This window comes from Caretta caretta, chromosome 10, assembly GCF_965140235.1.
Source record: "Caretta caretta isolate rCarCar2 chromosome 10, rCarCar1.hap1, whole genome shotgun sequence".
In the NCBI taxonomy this organism is placed as follows: Eukaryota; Metazoa; Chordata; order Testudines; family Cheloniidae; genus Caretta; species Caretta caretta.
In genome coordinates, this window is record NC_134215.1 from 40,597,887 (window position 1) to 40,623,230 (window position 25,344).

General features: G+C 49.2%; 1 protein-coding gene across 4 annotated transcripts in view; it reads right to left on the minus strand.

Annotated features, from left to right (window-relative positions):
• The window catches only part of TBC1D21 (TBC1 domain family member 21), a 130,673-nt gene extending 108,248 nt beyond the window's left edge, over positions 1-22,425 (minus strand). For all 4 annotated transcript variants that reach the window (XM_075132921.1, XM_048867130.2, XM_075132920.1 and 1 more), the window contains exon 1: positions 21,890-22,425. The gene's annotated coding sequence lies outside the window, so the exon portion shown is untranslated. The remainder of the gene's footprint in view (positions 1-21,889) is intronic.
• Between the last annotated feature and the right edge of the window lie 2,919 nt (positions 22,426-25,344).

Below are 25,344 nucleotides of genomic sequence, written 5' to 3' on the forward strand. Positions count from 1 at the left end.
TGTCTTCTAGAAACTCCTGCAGCTCCTCTTGTAGCTGATGGGGGGGCGGGGTCACTGGCCCCCAGTCATCCTCTGATGGGGCCCCGGCACAGCCCCGTGGCCGACCAAGACGGGCAGGCAAGGGGCGGACCCTCGACGTGGCGCCCGACGGGCCAGCGCCACATGGCCCACCTCAGACCCTGGCTCAATGGGAGGCAGCAGAGGGAAGACAGCAGCCCCTAGCGGGTCGGGACAGGGAAACACAAAGGCTACTCCCTGAGGGTCATCCTCCAGGAAAGGGAAGGAGATGGCCCCAGGGGTGGCAATGGCATCGTGGGAGGTGGACAGGTCAGGGGTCAAGAGTAGCATCAGGGAGAGGGGCAGAGGCAGGATCCTGGGCCCCAGTAACTGGGCCACCGGGAGGTGGCTCCCCTCGGTCTGGCTCAGGGGTCTGAGGGATGGGGACGGGGTCCCCAGTGATGCCGGTCTCAGGCTCAATGACAGGTGTGACAGCCACGGTATCACGAGGTGGGAAATTTTCAGTGGGGCCCCCGCCCAGGAAGGAAGTTGGTTGCCCCACGCCAATGGGAGATACCCCTGGTAACTTGGATCCCAGCCGTGAGGCACTGGCCGTCGCCTCAGCAGGTTCGGCGGCCGTCAGCGGAGTGTCACCTGCGACTGGGCAGGTCGAAGAGTCCAGGGGACCCTCGGAGGCGGGAGCAGAAGCAGTGGTTATGGGGAGGGGGCACGGAGAAGTGGGCGCCAGGGTGAGGCCTGCTGGCAGAGGGTCATCCTCCCCCTGGGTGACCAGGGTGTCAGACCCCGGGCCTCGATCACTCATAGATGGAGGGGAGATCGCCTCCCACCACCCTGGGGCCCTCCCCGCCAGTGTGACACTCGCTTTAGGGCTCACAGGGGTTTCAGACGTTAAGGGTGCAGGAGGGGCTCTATTGGAGGCCTCCGTGGGGAGGGACCCCGATGGAGAGGCTGCACTCCTCTTTAGTGCTGCCATGTCTTCCCCAGCCGGCACCGCTAGATGGAACGCTGCCGTGGGCAGGGCGGAAGGCTTGGCAGCGGTGCCCCCCTTCCTGGTTTTCTGGGGGACCTCCACATCGGATGGCAGGAGCAGAGCTCGAGCCTTCCTCTTGCCCCACTTTCCCTGTACCTAGGGTCCAGCCCTCCATGGCATCGTCTGCAGGCTGAGTAACAGGGGTAGGGTCTGGGGGCAGGGAGGATGACTCAGGGACCCGGGAAGGCAATGGTGGGGCAGCACAAGGAGGGGCAGATTCCCCCTGGGGCAGGCCCTCTCCCACACCCGGCAATACCCCCACTGCACCCTCCTCTACGGGCCCCGCCACAGTGCATGCAGCAGAGGTGGGGCTCTCCCGCGCATCTTGGTGTACTGGGGGAGGTACCCCTAGGGCCTGAGCTGGAGCAGTGGGGGGCTGGGAAAGAGGAGGGGCGACTCTGGGCACCGGCGAGGATGGGGCCGGCGCCCTGCCAGGGCTCGAGGGTCCTGGGCCAAGGGGCAGTCCCTCCGGACGTGCCCCATCGCTTGGCAGAGGTAACACTGGGCCACCCCCGTGGAATAATGCACCCAGTATTGGGCCCCCTGGTAGGGGACCAGGAAAGACCCTCGAGTGCCTCTCCGCCACCGGCGGCAATTGAAGCTGCACCTGCCCGCCGAATGAGAGGATGTGATGGAGGGTGGGGTCTTTGCTGCCCAGCGAGAGAGGGCTGATAATGGAGATTGGTTTCCCCAGGGTAGAGAGGGTGGGCAGCAGCTCAGGACTACATCGGCACCCAGGTCCTCCAGCGGTTCCAGGGAGACAAACACACTCCCCCACTGCCAGGCCATTCTCCACTGCCTCCTGGGCGGCGGCCTCCGAGGCAAGGAAGAAGATGACCTTGCCATACATTTTGGAGGCCGCCACGATGGCCGTGGGCCTCATCACCCTCGCCAACGCCCACAAGTATGTCTCCACGTGGGGCAATGCAGGCACCCGGAGATGCCATGCTTCCTGGTCAAGGTGGGGAAGGGGCCCCGGCCGCTAGGGATGGTAACAGCAACGGTGGCTGGGAGAGATGACATAGTAGTTGGCGGGCGGGGGCTGCCGTCACCTGGGCATACGCTCTGGGGGCCGGAGGGAGGGCACCCGCAGTGCTGGTGGAGGGAACAGTGGGGAAGGATGTCGCAGCCGGTTGCAGAGCCACGGCAGTGCGGGCAGCCCCTGCCACGGAGGGCCTAGTCTTTGTAGCGGGGCTCTTTCCCTTCTTTTTTCCCCGGCCCTTCCTGCCGGCTGCGGTGGGTCCTCTAGAATCAGAGGGGGCAAGGGACGTGGCAACAGTGGAGGTCACCCCATTGCCTGCCGCTGCCGGCGCCCCAGCGGGAGTGATAGCAGGTGGTTTGGCAGCGGCTGAAGTAGAGGCTGGAGGGCTGCCGGGGGGGGGGGGGGGGGCAAGCGGTGGAGGGGAGACAGGCGTCTGCCTTAGGGATCCACCCGCTGTGTCTCCCACCATGACGAGCAGTGAGGGAGGGGAAAAACACCTGAGAAAGCAGGGGAAAGGGGAGTCAGGTCAACCACTCCTCCCCGCTAGGCTGCAGGCAGGGGAGGAGGGTGCCAAAATGGAGAGGCAGATAGGGGGGCTATCAAGGACTTGGGGGTGGGGGTGGTGGTCAGTCACCGACAGAAGATGGAAGTCTGGCTCCTCTAGCTACACTAGGGGAGGGAAGGTTACAATAACATCAAGGGGGTGCAGTGATCAACCAAGACGGGGGGCACAAGCGCATGGGAGCAACCAAGCTAGGGGTGGGGCAGGGGAACCAAGGGGCTAGCTGTAGGGCTGGGGCGGGACAAGCAAACCAAACCGCAGAGGGGAAAGGGTGGGGCAGGCAAACAAACTAGGCTCGCAAGGGGCTTAGGCAAAGAAGCTGGGGGGGCAAAGGGCTGTAATCGGAGGGGGGGCAGTCCAAAAAAAGGGGGGGCACGTGCACCAAGGTGTGCTTGTGAAAAAGTCACTGTGCGGTTGGCTGTTGCTGCAGGCCCAAATGGTGGAAATGGGCGTGGCAGGCCAGGCAAGCAGCACAGTCCTAGAGGCAGGAGCTTGAGCAGATGGTATGTGGCCGGTGGAGGGAGCAATGGTGGGGGAGGGGGACACATAGATGGACGGGGGTAGGCTCCACACCACACCCCCTACATCCCCACAAACACAGTCAGGACCTCCACCACAAAAGCACAGTTCGATAATCACTCAGTCCTTAATGTGGTCTCTAGAGTCTCCGTATGCTCCCCCAGCAGCCGATGGTCCTCTCAGTCCTATTCTGCTTCAGGCTCCAGCAGCTCCCCAGGACAAATGAGGCAGCCGCAGCAGCTCTAGCAACCCTGGTGGCCAGGCAGGAAGGACCCCTCACAGGTGGCAGTAGTGGGGTCCTGGCTTCTCCCTCTAGAGGTGGGGAGAGGGGCAGGCCGGCAAGGCCCCCTCAACTCAACAGCAGTGTCAGCAGCAATCCAGGGAAGGAGCCCTCCAACCAGCAACAGCCCAAGGGAGGGAGAAGGACCTCCAGCCAGCAGGGCAGCCAGAGAGGAAGAGGGAGGGCTCCAGCCAGCAGGGCAGCCCAAGCAGACTGATCTTTCCCTCCTGGAGTGGCATAGTCACCAGCTCTTGTCCTGAAAGGCAGAGGGCAATCCTAGGAGAGGGCTGGGGCTGTGGGGAAAAGCCCAGGCTGATGAAGGGAGCAGCCACAGCTGTGGCCAGATCCATCAGGCCCAGCTGGCCCCTGTAAGAGGCTGTGAGCCAGGAGCCCAGTCAGTCTCCCTCTGCCTAGAGAGGGAGAAGAGCCTGGCTGCAAGGTGCTGAGCAGGACACCTGGATTGGAGTAGGGCTGGGGAAGGGCCAGAGGAGCTGGGAGCTCCGGCCTGAAAAACCTCAGGCTGCAGGCCTGACTACAGGCTGAACAGGTGCTGGTTTGCAGAGTCATCTGCTAACCAGCTGAGCAGCCAACAGCAGAGAGGCTAATGGAGGGAGTTTGCCTGGGATCTGCCTGAGAGGAGGTATGCTAAGGGCTGCATTAAGGAGGCTGTGTTGGGGAGTATCTGAGTGTCTGTTGTGGGGACAGTTTGACCATGTACTTGATTGGTTTTTTGTTTGAAAAGTGTGAATTGGGAGTGCTTTGCTCCAGGTGAGCCCTGAGTGGGCCTGACTGTTTTCAAAAGCCAGTCAGCTGTGAACCAGCTGAGCAGCGAACAGAGGGAGCTCCCCTGGGGAAAGCCCACTGAGGCTTACATCTTGCTGGCTTCTCTGAGTAGTTACTACAACTCCTGAGGAAGTTACTAGATAGTAGGCCCTGGTTCTCATGGGAGACTTCAATCACCCTGATATCTGCTGGGAGAGCAATACAGCGGTGCACAGACAATCCAGGAAGTTTTTGGAAAGTGTAGGGGACTATTTAGAAAAGCTGGAGGAGCACAAGTTCATGGTGCCGGATGCACTGCATCCGAGAGTGCTAAAGGAGTTGGCGGATGTGATTGCAGAGCCACTGGCCATTATCTTTGAAAACTCATGGTGATTGGGGGAAGTCCCGGATGACTGGAAAAAGGCTAATGTAGTGCCTATCTTCAAAAAAGGGAAGAAGGAGGATCCAGAGAACTACGGGCCAGTCAGCCTCACCTCAGTCCCTGGAAAAATCATGGAGCAGGTCCTCAAGGAATCAATTCTGAAGCACTTAGAGGAGAGGAAAGTGATCAGGAACAGTCAGCATGGATTCACCAAGGGCAAGTCATGCCTGACTAATCGCCTTCTATGATGAGATAACTGGCTCTGTGGATGAGGGGAAAGCAGTGGACGTGTTGTTCCTTGACTTTAGCAAAGTTTTTGACACAGTATCCCACAGTATTCTTGTCAGCAAGTTAAGGAAGTATGGGCTGGATGAATGGACGATAAGGTAGATAGAAAGTTGGCTAGATTGTTGGGCTCAACGGGTAGTGATCAATGGCTCCATGTCTAGTTGGTAGCTGGTATCAAGTGGAGTGCCCCAAGGGTCGGTCCTGGGGCCGGTTTTGTTCGATATCTTCATAAATGATCTGGAGGATGGTGTGGATTGCACGCTCAGCAAGCTTGCAGATGACACTAAACTGGGAGGAGAGGTAGATATGCTGGAGGGTAGGGATAGGATACAGAGGGACCTAGACAAATTGGAGGATTGGGCCAAAAGGAATCTGATGAGGTTCAACAAGGACAAGTGCAGATTCCTGCACTTAGAATGGAAGAATCCCATGCACCACTACAGACAAGGGACCTAATGGCTAGGCAGCAGTTCTGCAGAAAAGGACCTAGGGGTTACAGTGAACGAGAAGCTGGATATGAGTCAACAGTGTGCCGTTCTTGCCAAGAAGGCCAATGGCATTTTGGGATGTATAAGTAGGGGCATTGCCAGCAGATTGAGGGACGTGATCGTTCCCCTCTATTTGACATTGGTGAGGCCTCATCTGGAGTACTGTGTCCAGTTTTGGGCCCCACACTACAAGAAGGATGTGAAAAGAGTCCAGTGGAGGGCAACAAAAATGGTTAGGGGGCTGGAACACATGACTTATGAGGAGAGGCTGAGGGAACTGGGATTGTTTAGTCTGCGGAAGAGAAGAATGAGGGGGGATTTGATAGTTGCTTTCAACTACCTGAAAGGGGGTTCCAAAGAGGATGAATCTAGACTGTTCTCAGTGGTAGCAGATGACAGAAGAAGGAGTAATGGTCTCAAATTGCAGTGGGGGAGGTTTAGGTTGGATATTAGGAAAAACTTTTTCACTAGGAGGGTGGTGAAACACTGGAATGGGTTACCTAGGGAGGTGGTGGAATCTCCTTCCTTCGAAGTTTTTAAGGTCAGGCTTGATAAAGCCCTGGCTGGGATGATTTAGTTGGGGATTGGTCCTGCTCTGGGCAGGGGGTTGGACTCAATGACCTCCTGAGGTCCCTTCCAACCCTGATATTCTATGATTCTAGGGGCAGCCCGTGAGTAGACGGAGGCAGCAGGTCCAAAACCCCCTTGCCTGCGATGAGTGGCATATACACTGCAGTCTGCCCCCGATATAAGGGGCTAAGTGGGGACTGGCAGTAGCCCAGACTGAGGTAAGGTGGGTTTAGAGGGTGGGGGTTCTCCTGGGTGGGGAGACCCAGAACCTGAGAGTGTGGGGGTACTGCCCGGGGGGCAGCACCCCAGAGAAAGGGGCATCGGGTCCTGGGAGGGACACGGGGGGGCCGACGGTAAGGCGGATCACTGGCCTGCAGAAGGTGCTCCGGTGGCTGGACGAGATAGTTCGTGACGACTACCAGCAGGAGGTGCTGCAGGCGTGAGTCTGAACTTTTACACAGCCATTAACGATTGCCTGCCAGGGCCACAGTAACAACAGAGACACTCTGACCCGTTCAGAAGAACAGATACTGGCTGGGTATAAAACGGGCCTTGTTCTCTTCCTCTGAATCTCTGAGTTCATCCCTGGTGACTCTTCAACCTATGACCAGATGACAAGTGGAAAGCGCCTGGTTTTAAGTCTTTGGGGGTGGGAGGGCACGGATTGAATAGCACCTATTCTCCCCTCTGTGTCACCTAGACAATAGTGATGTTAGGAGGGGAAGTGAAGAACAATTTCTTTGATTGAAACTCCTGGGGAAACACCAAGACAGGCAGAGTAAAGTAGAGTAATTACCTGGGCTGGGATCTGCCCAGGAGACAGCACAATAGAAGGCCCTAATTCTGCTGTGCAGCTTTATTATGACTGAACCTTATCCGTGGCATTTAACAGGTGGCTGATTTCTTACTTCTAAGACAATTAAAGACCAATTTAAGCAGCAGGGTGATAAAGAAGTATTTCAATTCTCATGCTTTGGGGTGTACGCTGATGGCCTGCCTAAGCAGGTCAGGAAGGAAATCTTCCCCCTTTAGGCATTCTCCACCCAGCCCCTGGCATGCTTAGATAAGCACAATATGGTCTGTTCTTTGCCTTTCCCTGAGACATGAGGTACTGCTGGCCATTGCTGGAGGTGGGTTATGGAACTGATGTGTAGTTTCTACACGTACTCCAACAGGACAGAGGGAAGGTCACAGACAGGACTTGGCTGGACTGCTCCCATTGAAGTCAGGGAGAGTTTTACCTGGGTAGAGAGATGTCATTGCACTCCAAGCAGCACTTCTATCCCAATGTCTTCATGCCAATGCCTGTGTTTCAGCTGGGAAGATAAGGCTGGACCCCCATTGTACAAGCACTGATCCCTACCGTCCATGTTGAGACACAGTCAGACAAGTGGTCACCTCCAGCCTAAAAACATCTGATCTGGAGCATGACTCATGGAGAAACTGAGTTTCAAATTCCCCAACCTCTTCTGGCTCCTGCTTTGTGTCCTTCCATAATTGTGGCATTGCTGGGATTGTGGACTCCCTGAGAAGGAGTTCGCTGAGTATGCCCATCAGCCTTCAGCTCACACTTGATCAGAGAAAACCCACAGCTACAACTCTCTGGCCCATGGGACCTCGACGCTAGTGTTTCCGAGGCCCCCGGGACTTATGGAAACCTCCTGCAGGAGGCACTCTATCTTAATAAGAACAGTATAATCCTCTCCATAGGGGGAACTTAGTCTCTCCAGGAACACTGACAGCTCTACATCCAAAGGGATTGCTATATTCTAGTTACATTGAGAGCATCACAAGTTCTCCTGCCAGCCTATTAATAATTATTGATGTATTATTAATTGTGATATAGTAGTTTGATAATAACTTTCTCATATTTCCTTCCATTTTGATTTCCACATGTAGAAGTTGTACCCCCATTTCAAGACTCTGATTGTTTCCCTATAGTGCTGAACCCATTTCTGCCTCATTTTCTGGAACCCTCCAATTCTCTAGCCACATCAGGCTAGGCGATAGCGAGCCCATCTCCTGCTCCAGGGTGCAAGATTGGTCCAGTGAAATCAAGATGGCCATCAAAATGAGAGTCACCATTGCACTCCCTGCCCTACCTTATTCATGTTAGTATTGACATGGACTGTCGTATGCGTGTGCACATGTACCTCTGCCTTTCAGTGGGTATTATCAGAACAGCTCAGCAACATATCCAAGGCTTAATTCTACTAGCAGCTGCTAGAGCTTCTCCTCTAGCTCAAGTGAGCCTGTGTTGTTTGGAGAAGAAGGACTGAAGTTCTGTTGCTGTGAAGTTTCTGGTTGCCATAGTGCAATTCCTGGGAGCAGCCATGAATTGCACTTGTTACAGTATTAATCCCAGTGTTCAAGCCCAATTTTCCAGCCAGTACTTTATCTGGAGCAGGCTACTGCGGATGGAACCTGACCTTCCACTTTTATCTTGGGGGTTTTGCCACCCAAGTCAGGTGACAGTTTAGGATCATCTGACTGCTAGAAGGAAGTCGCTCTACAACCATTTCAGTTACATGAGTCACCAGGAAGGTGTCTCCTAAATTATCCAGTAGGGCCCAGTATGCAGAACTACGGGTCTAAGGCTCTGGAGGCCAGGTTCTAGCTTGGCTTTCCCACTAACTGGCTGTGTGAATGGCAGCTGGACATTTCACTTACCTCTGTCTTGGTTTCTCCTCCCTTCCATTATCTGTCTTGCATATTTAGCCTGTAAGATCACTAGGGCAGGGACTGACTCTCACTGTGTGCTTGTGCAGCACCTAACACAACTGGCCCTGATCTCAGCTGAGGCCTCTGGAATACAAATAATATCATCTCACCTTCATTTTTCTCCATTGCTTCTCTGTTTCTACTCAGTATCTGCAATTAATATTAACCTCAATCTGCAGGAGCTCAAGAACTCACATGATGTTTTACTAGCATAGCTAGTGCTTGGGGGTGTTACTAAAGATACGGAGTAAGGATGTTCTTGTGGGGCTAAAGCACAAACATGGGAGCCCAAAGACTTTGATTCTGTTCCAGGCCTTGTCACAGTGTCAGTTTTTGACCTTGGGCAAGTCTATTAACTGCTCTGTGCCCCAATTTTCCCATCTATAAAACAGGGTTTTAGTTGCATCACTGTGGAGATGGAAAAATAAATCCCCTGATGTTGGTAAAGTTCTTTGAGCTCTTTGGGTGAAAGATGCAAAATATTATTATGGCAAAATAGCCAGCTTGCTTATTGTGTAGCATCAATCACTATGGACAGGTGTTCAACTGACTCCACATGAGCCAGGGGAATTACTAACCATCTCTGATTATTCTCCTGTGATGTTATTTTCCATGCTGGTCACTCTCTGTGCTGATCTGATGTGGCTGTTCTGCAGATCCTGTCTGAATCTCTCCTTCTTGAATAATGCAACCTCTTCTTTTCCTTTATTGTTTCCTTCATTTCTTCCCCTCCCCCACAGTTTCTCTCTCCATTTTCTGCCAGCTGCTGATTTTTTTTGGTTCTGAACGTGCCTGTCTCTTGTATTAAAAAAAAAAAAAAGAAAAAATAAAGTAATAAAATGCAGACTATTACAGAAGCAGTAGGAGGGCCTCTGGAATACTTCAATACAGAGAAGATACAGGCATTTTCAAGAGGCAGAATCACCTGCCAATGAAAATCCTGGTTGGTTTTTAGGAGGTATATTCTGCTGGAGAAGCAAAAGGGATTTGGAATAGAACAGAACTTTGTTGTTGCATCTTTTATACTCATGATATCATGGAGAAAGAAATGAATTAGAGATGGAGAGTGCAACAACTGTGTCAGCAAATGCAGTACAGCTGTTGCTTATACCCCAAATAGGGCAAGGCAACCAAGCTGTTACACACTGATTTCTTGAAACAAAGTTAAGTGTAACCCTCTGCCAGGCCAAGTTGATAGCAGCGAGGGCCGGGTTCAGTACACAGCGGTTCCCTCTCATCAAAGCAAATGCAAAAGTGGCTCAAGCCCCCATCCAGTGACCTGGGAAAATCTTACACACTCCCTGGGCACCTCAAAGAGGCAATACTTCCCCTCTCGCAAGCACAGAGTCTCGGAGTAGCAGAGAATCTTTAATAACATGAGGTAAACGACATCAGCATTAAATTGGGGAAACACCACAACTAGTGTTCATTAACCAAACCATGAGCAAAGACCCACCCCAGCAAATTGGGCCACATCCTTTCCCTCGGGTTCTTTCCCAGAACCTTAACGTCTCTTGAGTCCAGCAATCCATAAATCACCCAAAGTCCAAAAAGTCCAGCCCAGAGTTCAAAAGTTCATCTGCAGAGTGTTACTCCCCAGTCTGGCTAAAATGTGCCTGTGTGTGGGGGAAAGAGGTAAGGGGCACCTTATGTGTCCTGAAGCTGACTGCCCCACAGGGCTCCGCTCTGTACAGCTCGCCATCTGACAAACAGCTCCGCTCTGCACAGCTCGCCTCACCATCTCACAAATGGCTCCGCTCCACCAGCCTATCCACAAACAGCTGCACTCTAGATCTTCCAGCTCCCCGCTTCTTGACACAGTGCTCAGTGATTTCAGCTCATAATAGTGGGAGCCTTAGTGCTGGTGCACCATAAGGCCAAAGTGAATACAGCACAGTACCTGTAGCAAGACTCTTAATAGACCCAAAATTAGCTCTGACATTCCACAGTGGAGAGAGACAGAGGTGCAACTGGTGTTTCAGGCTCTCACAAAGGGGCCCACACCACCAGATACTAATACCTGCCTCAAGCCTCTCTCAATTCACAGAGTTTTGGAACCCATGTCCCTTGCCTAGCGAGTGCTACTTAGTTGATGGTGAGTCCCTCCATCATAACAAAAGGCCAAGTACAGTTCCAAGCACAGTTCCCATAATCAGGGTAATAACAATTTATTCTTCCTGCCCCAATAACAGAGACACTGGGGATCCCACAGCAGCCAAAGTGACAATTTGGGCAGTTATGGCCTCATTCTAGGTGGGGTGGGTGTGCCTATGCAAATGAGATTGGCCCCTGAAGTTCTTTTCCACAACTTGCCACACCTCACCACCAGATGTCAGGGTGGAGCTCATCCTGACTCTGCTTACATCAGGATTGTATCTTCAAACAAACAAACATAATCTCTCACCCTACTGGAAGCAGAAAGAATGCTATGTCCACAGACAAAAGGTAATTGACCTTTGGTGAGAGACAAGGTCCTTGTGTACCCAATCGTCTCCCTTATTGCTCATTTGCGGATGACCATTTTACCCCTCCTGCTATAATCTCTTTAAGGCTGGAAAGTTTTCCCAAAAGGCTGCGTGGAATCCTACACATTGTGCTGTAGTTTGGAGCAATGCCAGGAACTATGGGAGGTGTGCCCAGAAGTCATTGCAGCTAATACGGCGTGTGCGGCATATTGGCCAAACCTGTGAGCGAGTATGGATTCTCTACTTCATGCTGGCATGCATCAAGCTTAGTAACTCAGGTTAAGCTCAGTCAATGTGATTCTGACGTCTATACAGAACTGAGATGGGTACATGAAGGCTGAAAGCAGGGCGTATCACACCATTAACGTCCATCTAAACTGGGCCATTGTATCAGTGTAGCCACATGGGTACCAAAATTTCTAATGCAGAAGAGTAGAAAGCAAGGGAGAGAAGAAACATGAGCAGAGGAAGGGAAAGAAAGATGGAGAAAGGTTAGAAAAGAAGAGAGTGAATTATGTATGTTTAGGGAGAGAGGTAAGGTTATGCCTTGGTACGAGATATTTATGGACTGTGTTCTGAGAAGGATAATTCATTCAGGTTGTAGTTCCTCGTTTCCTGTGCAGCTGATGGTCCCCATGATAATCTGAGAGGAAGGTTCTGTTCTTAAGACACTGGATGTATTATCCCCCAGCTGGGGAACTGAGGGGATGTCCACCTTGCAGTGTAAACCCATTCTTGAGCCCTGACTCAAGCCTATCCCCTTCCCACCTTGTGTCTATGCTGCAATTGCGCTAACCCAGGGCTTGGACACAAGGCCCCAGGACCCTGCAGGGATGGAGGGCCCGAGCTCACTGCTCAGGCAGGCTTTGGGCTCATTTGCTTTACAGTGTAGTTGCAGCTGCATTTGGCTTGGGTTCCAGGGTGTCAGCTGGAAGTATCCCACAATTCTATGGGACAACTTCCTTAGTCCTCCCTTTCCCAACAATCAGAGAGCTGCTTGGGTTTGCAGTGGAGAGCGAACCTATCAAGCCTTTTGCAAAGTGAGCTGCTTCCTGGTACTGTGCAGGGTGAGTGGTAAAGTTTTCCCATAGTGTACCATGGTCCTAGGGCTCGAGTGGACACATTTTTGAGGTGTTGGGAGGGAGCTAGGGAGTCTGGGATATGGTTCCTTTGACTCAGGTCTGCACACTTCAGCGTGGACACCTAGATTCGAGCAGAAGTTGGAAAAGTCTTAACCTAGGGTTAAAATGCAACATACACACACAAGTCCAGCATTCCCTAACGTGGGTCAGCTGACTCAAATCCCACCAATCTTGGGCTTACATTGCAGTGTAGACATACCCTGAGGCACAGAGAGATGGTGATGGGCTCAAGGTCACACAGAGAGTGTGTGGCAGAGCGAAACTTGAACCTACGTAGCCTAAATCCTCATGACCTTTGGTGCCACTGCCATGATACCACACCACAGCAGCAGCCGCCACCTTCCCTCTTTATTGCCTAGCTGTTGCACACGCTAATTCAGTCCAAATGTTGTGCATAAATGAGATGCAAGTGGCTATTTAAAAATAATTTAGGGGTGAACTGCTTTGCTTTGGGGATTTATTTTCACTGGTGGCAGTGCTCCAATCTGTCCCTCATTTCATAGAATCATAGAATATCAGGGTTGGAAGGGACCTCTGGAGGTCATCTAGTCCAACCCCCTGCCCAGAGCAGGACCAATCCCCAACTAAATCATCCCAGCCAGGGCTTTGTCAAGCCTGACCTTAAAAACTTCTCAGGAAGGGGATTCCACCACCTCCCTAGCTAACGCATTCCAGTGTATCACCACCCTCCTAGTGAAAAAGTTTTTCCTAATATCCAACCTAAACCTCCCCCACTGCAACTTGAGACCATTACTCCTTGTCCTGTCATCTGCTATCACTGAGAATAGTCTAGATCCATCCTCTTTGGAACCCCCTTTCAGGTAGTTAAAAGCAGCTATCAAATCCCCCCTCATTCTTCTCTTCCGTAGACTAAACAATCCCAGTTCCCGTAGCTTCTCCTCATACGGCATGTGTTCCAGAACCCTAATAATTTTTGTTGCCCTCCGCTGGACTCTCTCCAATTTTTCCACATCCTTCTTGTAGTGTGGGGCCCAAAACTGGACACAGTACTCCAGATGAGGCCTCACCAATGTCGAATAGAGGGGAACGATCACGTCCCTCAATCTGCTGGCAATGCCCCTACTTATACACCCCAAAATGCCATTGGCCTTCTTGGCAACAAGGGCACACTGTTGACTCATATCCAGCTTCTCATCCACTGTCACCCCTAGGTCCTTCTCTGCAGAGAACCCGCAGAGCCATTCAGAACCTGCCCATTGAAGGGGGCGGCACTTACCTCAGGCAGCCACTGAGGTAAAAAAACTACAAAAGGTTCACCCCCCCCCCCCGGCTCTCTGCTGGTAATAGCTTACCTTAAGTGATCACTCTGGTTACAGTGTGTATGGTAACACCCATTGTTTCATGTTCTCTACGTATATATATCTCCCCACTGTATTTTCCACTGAATGCATCTGATGAAGTGAGCTGTAGCTCACGAAAGCTTATGCTCAAATAAATTTGTTAGTCTCTAAGGTGCCACAAGTACTCTTTTTCTTTTTGAGAATACAGATTAACACGGCTGCTACTCTGAAACCTGTCATTATGCAAGGCACTGAATTCAGCCGTATGGAGTGGAAATCTATCAACTTCATGAAAAAACTAATATAGATACAGACAGACATCATCTTCCTTTCCAAATGCAAACAGATGGACATTATACCAAAAGGACTGAACGTAAAAAATCCATTACAATCTACAGATCACACAGACTATGCTGATAGCTTGTGCCACACGCTCTCAAAGAAACTGCAGAACCACCTGGTCAACATCCTCTACAGAAAACAGGGAAAGATTAAGAATGAGCTCTCAGAACTGGATACTCTCATAAAAAAACTACCTTCCACACAAACTTCCTCGTGGCTGGACTTTACAAAAACTAGACAAGCCATTTACAACACACACTTTGCTTCTCTACAAAAGAAAAAGGACACTAAATTCTCTAAACTACTACATGCCACAAGGGGCCACATCAGTGGTTCCCTTAACCCACCCAGCAATATTGTTAATCTATCCAACTATACTCTTAGCCCAGAAGAAGAATCTGTCCTATCTCGGGGTCTCTCCTTCTGCCCCTCCACCCCCACGAACATGATACAGTTCTGTGGTGACCTAGAATCCTATTTTCGATGCCTCCAACTCAAGGAATATTTCCAACACACCTCTGAACAACATACTAACCCACAGAGACCTTCCTACCAAGGCTACAAAAAGAAGAATTCTGGGTGGACTCCTCCTGAAGGTCGAAACAACAGACTGGACGTCTACATAGAGTGCTTCTGCCAACGTGCACGGGCTGAAATTGTGGAAAAGCAGCATCACTTGCCCCATAACCTCAGCCGTGCAGAACACAATGCCATCCAAAGCCTCAGAAACAACTCTGACATCATAATCAAAAAGGCTGACAAAGGAGGTGCTGTCGTCATCATGAATAGGTCGGAATATGAACAAGAGGCTGGTAGGCAGCTCTCCAACACCACTTTCTACAAGCCATTACCCTCTGAACGCACTGTGGGTTACCAAAAGAAACTACAGCATTTGCTCAAGAAACTCCCTGAAAAAGCACAAGAACAAATCCGCACAGACACACCCCTGGAACCAAGACCTGGGGTATTCTGCTACCCAAGATCCATAAACCTGGAAATCCTGGACGCCGCATCATCTCAGGCATTGTCTGGCTATGTAAACTCCCTCCTCAGGCCCTATGCTACCAGCACTCCCAGCTATCTTCGAGACACCACTGACTTCCTGAAGAAACTACAATCCATAGGTGATCTTCCTGAAAACACCATCCTGGCCACTATGGATGTAGAAGCCCTCTACACCAACATTTTACACAAAGATGGACTACAAGCTGTCAGGAACAGTATCCCCGATAATGTCACAGCAAACCTGGTGGCTGAACTTTGTGACTTTGTCCTCACCCATAACTATTTTACATTTGGGGACAATGTATACCTTCAAATCAGTGGCACTGCTATGGGTACCCGCATGGCCCCACAGTATGCCAACATTTTTATGGCTGACTTAGAACAACGCTTCCTCAGCTCTCGTTAATGCCCCTACTCTACTTGCGCTACATTGATGACATCTTCATCATCTGGACCCATGGAAAAGAAGTCATTGAGGAATTCCACCATGATTTCAACAATTTCCATCCCACCATCAACCTCAGCCTGGACCAGTCCACACAAGAGATCCACTTCCTGGACACTACGATGCTCATAAGCAATGGTCACATAAACACCACCCTATACCGGAAACCTACTGACCGCTATTCCTACCTACATGCCTCCAGCTTTCATCCAGACCACACCACACGATCCATTGTCTACAGCCAAGCTCTACGATACAATCGCATTTGCTCCAACCCCTCAGACAGAGACAGACACCTACAAGATTTCTATTAAGCATTCTTACAACTACAATACCCACCTGCTGAAGTGAAAAAACAGACTGACAGAGCCAGCAGAGTACCCAGAAGTCACCTACTACAGGACAGGCCCAACAAAGAAAATAACAGAACGCCACTAGCCATCACCTTCAGCCCCCAACTAAAACCTTTCCAACGCATCATCAAGGATCTACAACCTATCCTGAAGGACGACCCTTCACTCTCACAAATCTTGGGAGACAGGCCAGTCCTTGCTTACAGACACCCCCCAACCTGAAGTGAATACTCACCAGCAACCACACACCACACAACAGAACCACTAACCCAGGAACCTATCCTTGCAACAAAGCCCGTTACCAACTGTGTCCACATATCTATTCAGGGGACACCATCATAGGGCCTAATCACATTAGCCACACCATCAGAGCCTCGTTCACCTGCACATCTACCAATGTGATATATGCCATCATGTGCCAGCAATGCCCCTCTGCCATGTACATTGGTCAAACTGGACAGTCTCTACGTAAAAGAATAAATGGACACAAATCAAGAATTATAACATTCAAAAACCAGTTGGAGAACACTTCAATCTCTCTGGTAACTTGATTACAGACCTAAAAGTGGCAATACTTTAACACAAAAACTTCGAAAACAGACTCCAACGAGAGACTGCTGAATTGGAATTAATTTGCAAACTGGATACAATTAACTTAGGCTTGAATAGAGGCTGGTAGTGGATGGGTCATTACACAAAGTAAAACTATTTCCCCATGTCTATCCCACCCCCCACTGTTCCTCAGTCGTTCTTGTCAACTGCTGGAAATGGCCCACCTTGATTATCACTACAAAAGGTTTCCCCCTGCCCCCCCCCCCCCCCCGCTCTCCTGCTGGTAATAGCTCACCTTAAGTGATCACTCTGGTTACAGTGTGTATGGTAACACCCATTGTTTCATGTTCTCTATGTATATAAATCTCCCGCTGTATTTTCCACTGAATGCATCCGATGAAGTGAGCTTTAGCTCATGAAAGCTTATGCTTAAATAAATTTGTTAGTCTCTAAGGTGCCACAAGTACTCCTTTTCTTTTTGTGGATACAGACGAACACGGCTGCTACTCTGAAACCTGTCAACAATGATTAAATGATTAGAAAACCTGCCTTATAGTGATAGTGACAGTGACAAGGAGCTCAGTCTATTTAAGTTAACAAAGAGATGGTTAAGGGGTGACTTAATCACAGTCTATACAGCCCAAATCCTCAAAAGTCACCTATGGCTTAGGATTTGATTTTGATGGGAGATAGGTGACTAAGGGCCTACATATTTACTTGGGGACTAGAAATTTCATAATAGTGGGCTCCTCAGCCTAGCAAAGGAGCAACAAGATCCAATGTCTGGAATTAGAAAATACACAAATTCAGACTAGATGCATGGCACAAATGTTTAACAATGAGTCTAATTAACCATTGAAACAACAACTTCTAATTTGCTAAATCAGGTTATAGTCTTAGAAGCACATATGTACTTTTATTTTCTTGTAACCCTTTCTATTTTATTCCTTCCACTTGATATCACTGAATCCTAGGTTTTATTTTTATTAACCAATTCAGTGCACTGATGGAAGGGAAGAGTGCATTAGCCCTACTTACACTAACGGGCTGCAGTGTATTGGCTCTTTAAAGGCACGACAAACTGAATAACGTCTGGGAGTGTTCCAGGAGAGGGCTGGACCCTGCATTGGAGATGTCTCTGGGGAACTCAGGAGTTGGGGTTCACTGCAAGGCAAGGTCTGGACTGGCAGAATCCAGAAGAGTTTGCTGGCAAGGCAGACAGGCTGGTATGTCAGGGAGCTGGCACACAGCTTAGCGGTAGCAAAACTCACTTGCTGAGGCTGAGAGGGGCAACACTGGAAGCCAAACAGATTTGCATGGGACCATTTGTCAAAAACAGAAAGGTTTGCAAAAACATTTTGATTTTCTCAACATTTTGCGTTTTTCAGCAAAAATGTTTGTTGTTTTTCATTGGTTTTTAGTTTTTGTTTACTGTTTTCTAACATCACCCCTCTACCAAGAGGTAACAAATGTCACAGCCTTGCAGGCCAGCTTTAGTGGGAGGAGAAATAAGTGACATGGAAGCTTGGTGTTTTTTTTAGTCCCATTCGTTTTATTTACACTACATTCACCAGACCTGGAACTGAGGGGGTCACAAACAGCAAACCTTTTTCTGACACTAAATACCAGTTCCCAAGAAGCAACTCTGCCTCAAGAATTGGCTCTCTTTAGAGAGATTCAAGCAGAGAGAAAACTGGTTTGATGTTTGCCACAGCTCCCCTAGAGAAACAATAGCACAAAACTAACAGAAATGCAACATTTCTCCAAGACGATACGCTACTCACACTGAATGAGGCAGGAGTCCCATGGGAAAAAAAACCCATGTGATTGTGTAATTAAAGACCATATCATAATACATACACACAAGGGAGGCCAAATTAAGGTTAAGCAAGCAACCTTAATACTGGCACTTCCTAACTTTTGAGAGCTTGACTTGTGTGTAAGTAATATATTTAAACATCTCTATAAATCCTTTTAAAGTCCCTATACTCTTCCCCCCCATCTCATCCTGTGACAGTGAGTTCCACTGGCTAATGGTGCATTATATAAAAGAGTATATTCAGGGGACAGAGGGCAAGGTGAAAGAAAAAGAAAATAAATCACGTCTGTGCAAACCAAAGACTGAAATGTAAGATCAGGATTTATTAAGGAAATAAAACTCATAATTCATTCTGTTTTTATCTCCCCTCCTATGGTCTGTTTATCTAATGCACTGATATCTATTCATCTATCTGTCTTCTGTTTATATGTCTGTCTTTTCCTTTTTGTCTTAGCCCGATACATAAAGAGCTAATACAGACAGACATATAAACAGAAGACAGATAGCTGAATAGATATCAACGCATTAGATAAACAGACCATAGGAGGGGAGGAAAAAACAGAATGAATTATGGGTTTTATTTTCTAAATAAATCCTGATCTTGCATTTTAGTCTTTGGTTTGCAAACATGTTTTGTTCCTTCTTTGACAGATGGGCCCCAGGAATAATAGAAAGTTGTTCACCTCTTTTCCAATAACAATGCTACCAACGATATGTTCAGTATCTATAACTTAGACATGTCCGGAGATAAAGGATGTAGGGTGAGAAGGGCAAGACCAACCCATCTTCATTACCACACTCCTGGCAAGGAAGGAGAGAGAGAATTTAGGATTCAGTGGGATTGATGTCCTGTTTTTTATGCTGATTGATATCTATATGTAACACATATATCTCTACTAGGGCTCATTGAATGTTTTTCCTCAACTTTCTCGAAAGCATTTGCTTTCCTCAGAAAATTTCAGGTTTTTTGTCGAAAAACTGACCACCCCAAAATCAAAACATTTCTACTCAGAAATGCTCCATGGTGCCTCCCGGGAGCTGCCACTTGGGTCTCTAATGCTCCTGTTCTCCAGCTAGGGAACACACTCCATACAGGAGAACAGGAGCATGAGAGACCCAAATGGCAGATCCCATGAGGCACCATGGCCAGGGACTGCCATGATGCACTGCCTTCCTTCACCAATATAGAAGATGGTGCTGCATCATGGGACATGTAATCTGAGCAGGGAGCCCAGTCAACAGAGAAGGAAGCAAGGATGAGTTACATGAACTACAACTCCCATGAGGCACTGTGGCAACATTTCAGCCTCAAATGACTTCAGTTTTGCTCCGAAATATTTCCGTTTTGGAATTTTTCCTGAAAAATTGAAATATTCAGTGGGGAAAATAATCCATTTTCCAATCATCTCTCATCTGATCTAGTCATACACTTGTGTATAGCTATTACACACCTGTGCATGCAGCCACACCCACCCACCCGTACATAATAAGCACACTAAAAATTTGGATTGTGGCATTCACGCACAGCCCACGGGGAGGTCTGAGAAGGATGATTGTATATCAGGAGCCATAATCTCTCCCCCCCACCCTCCGCCCCCGCTGCCCTCCAATCTCCAGGGAGGGCAGATGGTGTGTGCATGCTATCACCTGGGATGCTGCAGCGTACTCCCTCTCTGAAGCACCGGGCCAATCCACAGGCTGTTGTGGAAGAGCGCAGGGCCACGGCTTTGCCTGCCATCCAGCCACTTTCAGGGCATGCCCAGGGTGCAGTTATGGTGATCATGGCTCTTGTATAGGCTGTGCAAGGTCAGAGGAGATGGATTTTTGCATCTTCCACAATACTTGGGCAAGGAACCACATGGTGTTGTGTGTGTGTGGCCATACTGCAGCATAAATGCTAAACACTGATAATGCCAAGGATGAGGCGCATCAGTGATTACAATTTTATTTCTGGTCTTCCCCCTCAAAAAAAGGCATTGCTTTGTATAAGGTAGATACTCTAAATGAATACAAAAACCCTGTTTGTCACCATGATTTATCCCTCTATTTTCTCCGTGATTCATTCCATCCATCGTGTTTATCGCTCCCTTGGAGAATGGATGGGGACAGATGCTCAGCTGGATTGGGACTGACATCTCTTTCAATGTTCAGAGGCTTTTCAATCTCTGCAGTATTGGTGGATGCTGGCTTTGTTCCTGGGGACAGGGGGAGCTAAGGTAGGTGAGGATGAGGGGGCTGCCTCTGGGGTGGTACAGCGCTGCACCACCTTGATTCTGAGGTGGAGCTTGAAGCCAGAGGACAATGTTTCAAATGAGGCAAGCCTGCTTCCGAACTGGGAGAGCTGACAGGGCTCCAACCCAGAGTGAAAGGGCATCTGGTAGGACCTACAGAAAAACAATGTTGTCTGTGTTTCGTCCACCTGTTCTGTCAGTGGAGCTGTCCTGTTGTCACCACATCATGGGCAATGCCCACCAGGGACAAGCTCAGCTCAAACTGGCAGGGCTGGCGGAAGATTTCGTCTTGGCTCAGCAGGTGTAGCAGTGGCTGCCTGATCTCCACAAGGGTCCCAGTGAGAGTCTCTATTGCAGTAATGTGAGCTTCCAGCCCACAGGTAAGTTGTATCCAGAGCGTACCTGTGGTTCTGGCACAGTGGATGGAAGACAGAACATCATCGTTGATCTAACTCATGCTTCTGAGTTCCAGATGTCACTGTGAGGGCCCATCTCTATAAAATGGATTGGAACCAGAACCGAACTCCCTTGAACTTGGAGGCAGTTGAAATCGATAGCCAGAGCTGAAGTGTGACTAGAAGGATCCATAGCATGTGTATGTGTTTAGGCTCTAGAATGGCAATATCTTCCCATCACACATGCAAAATTAGTGTCTTATGCATTTAAGAATTTTAGTGTAAGACAAGCTTGTTGGAATAAAAGCAACATTTAATGTCTCTGCACTCTGTTAAAGTGCAGAGACATGGATCACTTTCAGTAGCAGGCTGTGGGTTTGATGCCCCACTTTCGGAAGGAATATTAATGACCTTTATAAACAGGTTTCAGAGTAACAGCCGTGTTAGTCTGTATTCGCAAAAAGAAAAGGAGTACTTGTGGCACCTTAGAGACTAACCAATTTATTTGAGCATGAGCTTTCGTGAGCTACAGCTCACTTCATCGGATGCATACTGTGGAAACTGCAGAAGACATTATATACACAGAGACCATGAAACAATACCTCCTCCCACCCCACTCTCCTGCTGGTAATAGCTTATCTAAAGTGATCATCAAGTTGGGCCATTTCCAGCACAAATCCAGGTTTTCTCACCCTCCCCTCCCCCCCCCCCCCCCAAACTCACTCTCCTGCTGGTAATAGCCTTTACCTATAGCTGGTAATGACCTTTAGTGGCAAATGAAGTATGAGCAGCTGTGAACACAACTTACATTAGTTTGCATCATGTGAGTGCTGTGTATGCAGCTGACTCCAGTGCACACTGGAATGAAACAAAGGGAAAACAGCCAGTTGTGCACATGGCTTGGGTAGCTGGCATTCATGGGCCTCCTCCTCCAGGCCAGTCCGGGTGATCATTTACACCTGTGGGCAAAATGGGTGCGAAAGGCCATTGCTTGTGCAAGTGAGGGAAGATTCTAGGAACATTTTAAACTCACTCTGCACAGCTCTAAATGGGTGCATGAGATACAAGTGCAACATATTTGTGAAGTGTGTGTTGTGTCTGCCCCTCATAGCTATCCAGATAGATAGGGAGGGAAAAAGGTGTACGTATGGTGATGATACGGCAGGAGGTGTATGTATGGTGATGACAGTACTATATCTATCATACAAGTATAGCATTGTGACAGGGTGCGACTCACCACTGCGGCATCCCCTGCTGGATGTCATGAGGATCAGCTCTGCTAGCCAGTGTGCCCTCTTCTGGTGGTGTCTCGCCACCGTCACTTCTGCACCCAGGTCTCTCCCAGGACCCCGGCGTCCTCTTCGTGACACAGCCCTCTGTCTGTGCTGCACTCTGTGCTCCCCACTTCAAGGGACAGTATCACAGTCCACTGTCCAGCCACTTCCCTCAGTGGCTTCTGTAGCCAATTGTCTGGCCACTTCCTCAATGGCAAGGCGGGGGGGGGGAGGGAACGTGGAACCGGCCTGCTCTGGATCCTGGCCCAGAGATACTGTAGATGGCAGCCACGCACTGCATCCCCTCCAACCTCTTTGAGTACCTTTCCCTGGGTCACTTCTCCGTGTTCCCCAGAACCCTCTTTGCTCTAGCCTGCAGATCCCTGCAGTTTGCCAGGAGCTGCCGTTAGCTCCCTGGGTCTCTGCCTGCAGCACTGCTCTGTCTGAAGTGCTTGCTGTCTTCAGCCTGCAAGGCAGCCAGTCCTCCTCCTTCCTCACACTCCAGGGAATGACTGAAGCTGCTCTGTAGGGGCATGCCCGGCCCTGATTGACTGCTCCTCATGGCCAATCTCTGATTGGCTGCTTCCTCTGCAGCCTCTCAAGGGCTCTATTAACCCCTTAAAGCACAGTCTGGGGCAGGCACCCCAATACAAGCATGTTTGTAAAGGAAGTGTTGCATCCTACTCTAGTGGCAGGGCCACATAGAGGATAACAGCCTTACTACTACTGCTAACTAACAGAGTTATTCCATTAGTTTACGTTAGTAAATGCCTGTGTACTAAAGGTCCCATGTTCAAGCAATGACCCATGTTGAGGGTTATTACAGCAAGCTGTGAGAATCAGTTGCTCTTCTGAGATAGCCCCTCTGTCATAGCCTGACCTATAGGCACAAAAGCTCTGTACTGCGATGCAGGGCTCATTCAGGTTCTGAGTTCCCAGGCAAGCAGTAAATCAACTCCTGCTAACCATTACTTTGAAAACACACTCTACTTATTGCAGTGTTTGAAGGTGAACTGCAATGCTCCCTTAATGGCATTCCACAGGCTCTTAAGAAGGAGAGGGCATATGGATGTGCGACTGATGCTGCACTTGGACATGAGAGCCCAAAATACCTTTGAGATCATGGCTGCTCTCGACTGCAGATGACCTGATTTCAGTAACAGTGCCTTGAGGAAAGGTTTGAGAAATATTGCATTGAGGAACACTCCTAAAGAGCTAGCTGTTCCAAGGAGCACAGGATTTTGGCAATAGCAATTGTTCACTACTCTTTATTTGTTCATCATTGTACCATACTGCACAGTACCTGATTTCCCCAAGTCAGCAAAGCACCTTTGTACGTATGTGCCACAGAAGTCAAGTCTGGAGATGGATTTAAGCATATGCCTAGAGTTTAGCAGGAGCACACAATTAATCATGTGTTTATTACATAGCAGTTTTCATCAGTAGATCTCAAAGTGCTTTACAGAACAGGTCAGTCTCACTATCCCCACTTAACAGATGAGGAAACTGAGGCATGGAGCAGGAATGTGACTTGCCCAAGACCAGCCAACAGGCTTGGGGCAGACCTGGGAATAGAACTCAGGTCTCCTGACTCATAGGCCCATGTTCCATCTACTAGACCACACTGCCTCAGGTCTGCAGAGGCTAAGTGAACTGTTCCCATGATACAAGGAAATACTTTTTCATACAAAGTGTAACCAGATTGTGGAACTCACTGCCACTGTAAGTTGTTAAGACCAAGAGCTTAATAAGATCTAGTTGGCAGCTGGTATCAAGCAGAGTGCCCCAGGGGTCAGTCCTGGGGCCAGTTTTGTTCCACATCTTTATTAATGATCTGGATGATGGGATTAATTGCACCCTCAGCAAGTTCACAGATGACACTAAACTGGAGGGAGAGGTAGATACAATGGAGGGTAGGGATAGGGTCCAGAGTGACCTAGACTAATTGGAGGACTGAGCCAAAAGAAATCTGATGAGGTTCAACAAGGACAAGTGCAGAGTTCTGCACTTGGGAAGGAAGAATCCCATGCACTGCTACAGACTAGGGACCGAATGGCCAAGCAGCAGTTCTGCAGAAAAGGACCTGGGGATTACGGTGGACGAGAAGCTGGATATGAGTCAACAGTGTGCCCTTGTTGCCAAGAAGGCCAATGGCATATTGGACTGTATTAGTAGGAGCATTGCCAGCAGATTGAGTGTAGTGATTATTCCCTTCTATTCAGCACTGGTGAGGCCACACCTGGAGTATTGCACCCACTTTTGGTCTCCCCACTACAGATGGGATGTGGACAAATTGGAGAGAGTCCAGCGAAGGGCAACGAAAATGATCATGAGGCTGGGGCAAATGACTTACAAGGAGAGGCTGAGAGAACTGGGCTTATTTAGTCTGCAGAAGAGAAGAGTGGGGGGCAGGGGGGGGGGTTTCATAGCAGCCTTCAATTACCTGAAGGGGGATTCCAAAGAGGATGGAGCTCAGCTGTTCTCAGTGGTGGCAGATGACAGAACAAGAAGCAATGGTCTCAAGTTGCAGTGTGGGAGGTCTAGGTTGGATATTAGGAAACACTATTTCACTAGGAGGGTGGTGAAGCACTGGAATGAGTTACCTTGGGAGGTGGTGGAATCTCCATCCTTAGAGGTTTTTAAGGCCTGGCTTGACAAAGCCCTGGCTGGGATGATTGTGTGGGTGTTGGTCCTGCTTTGAGCAGGGGATTGGACTAGATAACCTCCTGAGGTCTCTTCCAACCCTAATAGTCTATGATTCTATGACTCAAACTGGGGTTGGGTATTTATCTGGCTATTCTTGATAGCCATCATTACCATAATTAATGACAACATAAATGTTGGAAGGGATATTAAACCTCACGCTTCAGGGCTTAAGCCCATCTCTTACTATTAGAGAGCAGGATAAGACCTACTGAATGGAGCTGATTATTCCACATCTGCTACTGCTGATTATTCCTCATCTGCTACTGCTGATTATTCCACATCTGTTCCTACACCTTCCTCTGAAGAATCCGGCACTGGTCCCTATGAGAGACAGGATCCTAGACTAGATTGACTTTGTGGCTAATCCAGTTGAGCAATATATATGTTTCTATGCCCAAGGTCACAGAGTGATAACAGAACCCAGCAGCCCATCTCCCTACTTTAGCCACTAGACCACAGTCACTGAAGGAAAAGACTGTTTGCAAGTGAGGAAAGAAGTTTTATATTCATGTTTCATGTTGTATAAGCCACAATGAAAAATGAAATCTGGTTTGAACATTTTTTACCCGCAGGTGATCTAGTCTAAATATATGCCCCTCACACCAAAGCTTGGATTTTCAGCAGAGATCTAACACATGCCACAGAACTCTAACTGAGACAGCCAGCAGGACAGAAGTGAGTGACAAGCATCAGGGAATTCCTGACCTCAGTC